This window comes from Echinops telfairi, unplaced genomic scaffold (genome assembly GCF_000313985.2).
Source record: "Echinops telfairi isolate 266 unplaced genomic scaffold, ASM31398v2 ScPeMD7_7427;HRSCAF=8465, whole genome shotgun sequence".
Lineage (NCBI taxonomy): Eukaryota > Metazoa > Chordata > Mammalia > Afrosoricida > Tenrecidae > Echinops > Echinops telfairi.
Genome location: NW_022111327.1, coordinates 13,394,777 through 13,400,622, shown reverse-complemented (window position 1 = coordinate 13,400,622; position 5,846 = coordinate 13,394,777). Strand labels below are relative to the sequence as shown.

General features: G+C 42.4%; 1 pseudogene; it reads left to right on the top strand.

Moving 5' to 3' along the window:
- The first annotated feature begins 2,013 nt into the window (after positions 1–2,013).
- Positions 2,014–3,197, top strand: LOC101664577 (annotated as a pseudogene).
- Positions 3,198–5,846: the final 2,649 nt, after the last annotated feature.

Below are 5,846 nucleotides of genomic sequence, written 5' to 3'. Positions count from 1 at the left end.
ATGGGCTTTGGGTCCCCACTCCACATTTCCCCTCATTCACAATGATATGATTTTTTTGTTCTTTGATGCCTGATACCTTATCCCATTGACACCTCATGATCACAGAGGCTGGGGTACTTCTTTCATGTAGGCCTTGTTGGTTCTCAGCTAGATGGCCACTTGTTTATCTTCAAGCCTTTAGAACCCCAGATGCTATATCTCTTGATAGCCAGACACCATCAGCTTTCTTCACCACATTTGCTTATGCACCCGCTTTGTCTTCAGCGATCATGTCGGGAAGGTGAGCATCATGGAGTACCAGTTTAATAGAACAAAATGTTCTTGCATTGAGGGAGTACTTGAGTAGAGGACCAATGTCCATCTGCGACCTTAACACTGAACCTATACATATATATACATAGATCAATTTCCCCATTATTGTATATAAAAATATGTACATATGTACATGCCTGTATTTAGACCTCTATAAATGCCCTATGCCTCCTAGTTTTTCCCTCTATTTCCTTTTACTTTCCTCTTGTTCCACTGTCATGCTCAGACTTCATTAAGGTTTCAGTAATTCCTCTCAGTTACATTGCCCTTGATCAAGCTCTATCAGACCTCCTATACCCTCCTTGCCACCTTTCCTTATTTTGTTAAAGCTCTGGTGAAGTGTCACTTTGACTGGAATTGTAAAAAGGGAGAATTGTTTCAAATAAGATTGTGGAGAATGTTGACAAGCTATTATTACAGCAAAGTTAGATTTTATGTCAGCGGTTCTCAACCTGTGGGTCGTAACCCCTTTGAGGGTCGAATGACCCTTTCACAGGGGTCATCCACTTCATAACAATAGTAAAATGACAGTTATGAAGTAGGCACAAAAATGATATTTTTGTGTGTGTGGGGGGGGTCACCACAACATGAGGAACTGTATTAAAGGGTTGCAGCATTAAGAAGGTTGAGAACCATTGTTTCAGGTCAACTTGAAGTTTCTGAAAGTGTACTGATGGAGTCCGACCTATCAATCGGGTCATAGCCTGATGATGCCTCCTTGGGAGCATGGCCTTTTCATAAGAGATACTGAGGAGGACTGCTCCTCTCTCTTGCCCTTCAACTTCATGCTTTCTGGGACTTGGCCTGCCTCCCAGGGCAGCCCCTTGTGGGCCACTGACACTGAGAGCCAACCTCTGAACCGTGTGCACCCAGCCATCTTCCTGTTGACCATGAACTTACATGACTCTGCATCCACAGGCCTAGGGTCTCCCTGCTTCCAACTGCAGACCTTGAACTAGCAGCTCACTGGGTACCCACTGCGCCACCAGAGCTCCTCGGGGAGTTCTAACAGAGGGAAAATAGCTTCATTGAGGTGTAAGCCATGTACCATATAACTTGCCATTTTTAAGTTTAAACTTTAGTGGCTTCTGGGTTGCTAACTACAAGATCAGCAGTTCGAAGCCACCAGCCAGTCCTCAGCAGAAAAATAAGGCTTTCTGCTTGTAAAAAAGTTATCATCTCAGAAATCCATAGGGGCTGTTCTTCTTTGTCCTACAGGGTTGCTGGGAGTAAAAATTGACTCGATGGCAGTAAGAATAGAAACTCTGTACCTATTAGCAGTCGTTCTCTATCTCCCACCTTCACTCCTAGTCCACCCACTGCCATTCAAGCAATTTTGACTGAGATTTACGGGAGCTGACCACCTCCTCTTTCTCCCACGGGCAGCTGGTGGGTGTAAAACACCTAGATTCTGGTTAGCAACCCAGTGTCTGACCCAGAGCGTCACTAATTTTCCTCCTGTCTATAGATTCGCCTATTCTCGACACTTCCTATAAAGGGCATCAGACAACATGTGGCCTTTGTGTCTGGCTTCTTTCACATCGCAACCTATGTTCAAGGTTCATACATGTTATTGTGCGTGTATCAGTACTCTATTCCTTCTTCTCTTAAAAAGTACCTCAGTGGAATTGAGACACTGGGGGAAGCTGAAGTAGGAGTGTTCAAGGATTCTTTTCGTAATCTTGAAGCTTGCCGCCAAAGATGGCGGGCCCAGATGTCCTCACAGAAGTTCCTGCAGCATTGAAGAGGTTAGCCAAGTATGGGATCCGGAGATGTTATGGCCTTGAGCACGTCTTGGCCTTGGACATCCTGATTCAGGACCTCTGTGTGAAAGAAGAGGGTATGCTGGAACTGCTCAAGTTTGATCGGAAGCAACTTCGCTCAGTTTTGAATAATTTAAAGGGAGACAAATTCATCACATGCAGAATGAGGGTAGAGACTGCTGCAGATGGGAAGACCACTTGCCATAACTACTGCTTTATCAATTATCGCACTCTCGTTAATGTGGTAAAATATGTCGGACCACATGAGAAGGAGGATCAACACTGATGAGAGAGATTCTACCAAGCAGGCTTCCTTCAAATGTCCCTGCTACAGTAGTACATTTACAGACTTAGAAGCTAATCAACTTTATGATCCCGTGACAGACACTTTCTGCTGTCCTGTTTGTCAGACAGAGGTAGAAGAGGATGAATCAGCAATGCCCAAGAAGGATGCACACACACTTTTGGCAAAGTTTCATGAACAAATTGAGCCTATTTATGCACTGCTTCAGGAAACAGAGGATGTGAACTTGGCTTATGAAATACTTGAACCAGAACCCAAAGAACTCCCAGCCTTGAAGCAAAGCAAGGACCACGCAGCAGCTGCAGCTGGGTGCCACCGAGAAGCATGGGCCACCAAAGGCCCCTCCTATGAAGACTTATACACTCAGAATGTTGTCATCAACATGGATGACCAAGAAGATAATCATCGAGCCTCTCTCAAAGGGAAATCTGCCAAAGAGACCCATTTGGTTGAGAGAGAGCATTGTCCAAGGAACATCCAGTTATGAAAACAGGAAAGACGGTGGCAGAGACATTGATGCATTTCAGGATCGCGCAGATGGCCGCTCAGGGCCAGAGGATGAGTCTCTGGCGCGGCCGGCCACGGTGGCTGTGCACCACAGGAAAGAGGATGAGGAGGACGATGAGTTTGAAGAGGTGGCAGATGACCCCACTGTCACAGTGGCCAGCCGGCCATTCTCGTACAGTGAAGTGAGCCAACGGCCAGAGCTGGTGGCCCAGATGACGCCCGAGGAGAAGGAAGCCTGCATAGCCATGGGACAGCGCATGTTTGAGGACCTCTTTGAGTACGCTTTTCTGGCCCTGTCTTCCTGTCTCTAATGCTCCTTCCAAAAAGAAATTCCCCACCATGAAGGGGAATATTAATGTGGCTTCTTCTCCTCTTGATGTAAAGCAAATGTCCCCTGATCTTGTGCAAAAATAATAAAGGCAGAGAAAGTTTAATTTTTATGCCAGGCTTTCCCCAAAATACGCTGACTTGACAAAGCGTACCTTCCCTGGTTTCTCTAGTGTGCCTGTTTCCTGTGTTTGTATACCTGATGGTTTTCCTTTGCTTGTGTGATGTGTTATACTTTCTGAGACGCATACAAGAAAGTCACTGTGGTGAATTATTCCTGTCTGTAGAAATCTCCAATAGGTTACAGTCATTGTGTGTTTTGTTTGTAATCTTTTTTATTGGTTTTACCAAGCATCCCTGCTACTGTTGCCTATGCAAGCAGCTTGCCAATGGGCAAATCTTTGATATGGGGAAAATAAATCCTAGCATTTCATAGCCCTCCATAATTGACAATGGAGCCAGTATGCCTTGGGGGGGGGCAGAAGTATGTGCAGAAATTATTCAATTGGTGAGTGTGCCTGAATGTCTTTAGAACTGATCCGACCAATAGAGTCTAGTGTTTCCCTTAATGCCTTGGTTTGGTGTAGGGTGAAAGCAAACAGAAAGTGTGCTTGGTGAAGCCTCATGAGGAAATTGGGAAAGAACACTTGGATCTCAGCTCCAAAGAGTCCATGGAAAGGGGTGAAGCAAGGAAAGACTTTGGAATAATGCCTTTAGAATTGCCTGAGTGTGTGATGGGAATCCCTTACATAAAGCTGAGATTGGACTCCCCTGGGCCCCCTTCTTCTAAAGAACTCTTGCCAGTGCTCTAACTTGTTTAATGAAGCTATTCTAGAAATTGACATAAAATAATTGATTACTCCCCTTTTTCTCTTTCTCTCTCTAAGCATCATTGGAAGCTTTCTCAAGGACTCTCTTTAGATTCTCATCAGACTCTAAGAACACATCCAGTATATTGTTGAGCATTGTAACTTCAAGGAACATAATTTATTTGAGGGGTTCTGATAATGTAGTATGGTGTTAGTCCCTAAAGTAGAACTTAAAAATACACCTTTTTATTAACAATTGTATGTTTTTTTTAACAATTGTCTGTTTTGTAATATTTGCTCTTGAATTACAATTTTTAAGTATTTATCATTTTATAGTACAAATGTGATGTCAACATAATATTTTAGAATAACTGAGCCTTGTATGAAGTGATGTTTTGTTAACCTGGGCTGTATTAATGACTGAATATTGACAATAAGCCTATTTTATGCCAATTAAAATTTGTTCATTTCTAGCTCTGTTACATCTTAGAGCATAATTAAAATGAGTACTTTTCTTATTAAAAAATACTTCAGTATGTTTTAGGTGAAAGTTTACACTTTAGGGCAATGAATGTACAAATGTGCTTTATGCAATTGATGTATGAATGGATTGTGATAAGAGTTGTATGAGCCCCTAATAAAATGATTTTATCCTTTTTTTTTCCTTTTTTTTTGAGTGAGTGAGTGAATGAGTCAGTGAGAGTGAGTGAGTGAGAGAGTGAGTCAATGAATGAGAGTGAGTGAGACTGAGAGAATTAGAGAGTGAGAGAGTGAGTGAGAGAGTGAGTGTGAGTGAGAGAGTGAGAGTGAGTGAGTGAATGAGAGTGAGTGAGTGAGAGAGAGTGAGTGAGTGAGAGTGAGTGAGTGAATGAGAGTGAGTGAGTGAGTGAGTGAGACTGAGAGAATTAGAGAGTGAGAGAGTGAGTGAGAGAGTGAGAGTGAGTGAGTGAATGAGAGTGAGTGAGTGAGAGAGAGTGAGTGAGTGAGAGTGAGTGAGAGTGAGAGAGTGAGTGAGTCAATAAAATGATTTTTTTAAAAGAAAGTTTACACTTTAAATTCATTATAACAACAGTCTCTACATATGTAAATCATTATGTGACATTAGTTATAATATTCTATTTTTAGTTTTTAATCTCTATTTTTATTTTTTAAATGTTTCTTGACATGTTTTCATGTAACATATGATTTAATTGTTAAAAGAGATTTTTTTTCATGTTACTCCTTTATACAGCCATATATAGTTTGGTTTATTTTGTTGTTGTAGAGAATATAAAGCAAGACATACATCAATTCGATAATTTCTGCATGCACCCTGTGGTGACATCGATGCCATTCTTCCAGTTGGGTAGCCATTCTCTCCCTCCTTTTGAATTCTTTCTTCCATATTCACGCTCTCTTACTTCCCCCATCTAATTGTTTTTGATCATTTTATTAGGGGCTCATACAACTCTTATCACAATCCATACATACATCAATTGTGTAAAGCACATTTGTACATTCATTGTCCTCATCATTCTCAAAACATTTGCTCTCCACCTAAGGCCCTGGCATCAGCTCCTCATTTTCCCCTCCCTCCACCTCCCTCCACCGTCATGAACCCTTGATAATTAGTAAATTATTATTTTGTCATATCTTGCCCTGTCTGACATCTCCCTTCACCCACTTTTCTGTTACCTGTCCCCCAGGGAGGAGGTTATCTGTAGATCCTTGTAATCGGTTTCCCCTTTCCAACCCACCCTCCCAGTATTGCCACTCACACCACTGGTCCTGAAGGGATCATCCGCCCTGGATTCCCTGCGTTTCCAGTTCCTATCTGTACCAGTG